This window comes from Pygoscelis adeliae, unplaced genomic scaffold (genome assembly GCF_000699105.1).
Source record: "Pygoscelis adeliae isolate BGI_AS28 unplaced genomic scaffold, ASM69910v1 Scaffold1145, whole genome shotgun sequence".
NCBI lineage: Eukaryota > Metazoa > Chordata > Aves > Sphenisciformes > Spheniscidae > Pygoscelis > Pygoscelis adeliae.
This window is the reverse complement of record NW_008824881.1, coordinates 1-1,300: the sequence shown is the minus strand read 5'-3', so window position 1 is coordinate 1,300 and position 1,300 is coordinate 1. Positions and strand designations below refer to the sequence as shown.

The window sequence follows — 1,300 nt, the reverse complement described above, 5'->3', positions numbered from 1 at the left end:
CCCCCCCCAGCCCCAGGGCAGCTCAGGGACCACCCAAGGGGTCCCCACGTCCCCCCCGCAATAATCCAGGATGACCCTTGGTGTTCTCCTTCCCCATCCCCATGTCCACTCAGGAACCATCTGGGATGTCCCCATGTCCCCACCCAGTCCCAAATCAGCTGAAGGACCATCCAGGAGTCCCTATGTCCCCCCATGATAATCCACGATGTCCCTTGTTATCCTCCTTCCCCATCACCATGTTGACTTGGGAACCATCTGGGATGTCCTCGTGTCCCCCCTGCCAGACCCATGGCTGCTCAGGGACCATTCAGGGGTCTCCATGTCCCCCCACCATGGTCAGGGATGTCCCGGGGTCCCCCCCCGGCCCCAGGAAAACTCAGAGACCACCCAGGGAGTCTCATGATGGTCTGGGATGTCCCTTGGTGTTCTCCTTCCCCATCCCCGTGTTGACCTGGGCACCATCTGGGAGGTCCCTGTGTGTCCCCCCCAGCCCCATGTCCCTGGCTCAGGGACCACCCAGGGGGCCCCCACGCCCCCCCCCGCAATAATCCAGATCCCCACGTCCCCCCACAATGGCCAGGGATGTCCCTTGGTGTCCTCCTTCCCCATCCCCACGTTGACTTGGGCACCACCCGGGATGTCCTCGTGTCTCCCCCAACGCCAGGGTGGCTCAGGACCTTCTCTGAGCACCCCCAGGTCTCCCTGCCCGGTGACAACGTGCCCTCCCGGGGGTGTCACCTTGATGAAGGCGTAGCCAGCGCCGTTGTCAGTGATGGTGAGACCCAAGGCCTCCTCTGACTTGAAGACCTCGACCTCCTTGCGCTGGCCCTTGGTGTGGGCGAAGATGAAGTCCTCGAGGCCGATCTGGCCGCCCAGCAGCTTCTCCATGTCCACCTTGTGCGTGTTGAGGGTGCAGAACATCACCTGGCCGGGGGCGACGGCGTCAAGGCCTGGGGGGGAACTGGGGACACCAGGGACACCCCCCAGGGCAGGCGTGCCAGCCCTCTCCTCGGGGACACGGGGGATGGTCATGGGGGTGGAAAGGACCTGGCAGATGTGCGAGACCTTCTTGGGGACAAGCGGGACCCTCATGGGGGACATGAAAGACCCCTCTTCTTAAGGACATGCAGGACCCCCCCGAGGACATGTGGGACCCTCCCCCTGGGGACACATGGGACCCTCTTGGGGGCACGCAGGGACACCCCTTGGGGGACACGTAGGACCCCTCTTCTTGGGGACACGTGACACACTCCTGGGGGGACACATGGGACCCCCCTGCCAGGACCCTGCCAGGGGACAC

The 1,300-nt window shown here is 64.4% G+C and overlaps 1 pseudogene; it reads right to left on the bottom strand.

Moving 5' to 3' along the window:
- Window positions 1-1,092, bottom strand: part of LOC103917397 — a 10,761-nt pseudogene extending 9,669 nt beyond the window's left edge.
- Window positions 1,093-1,300: the final 208 nt, after the last annotated feature.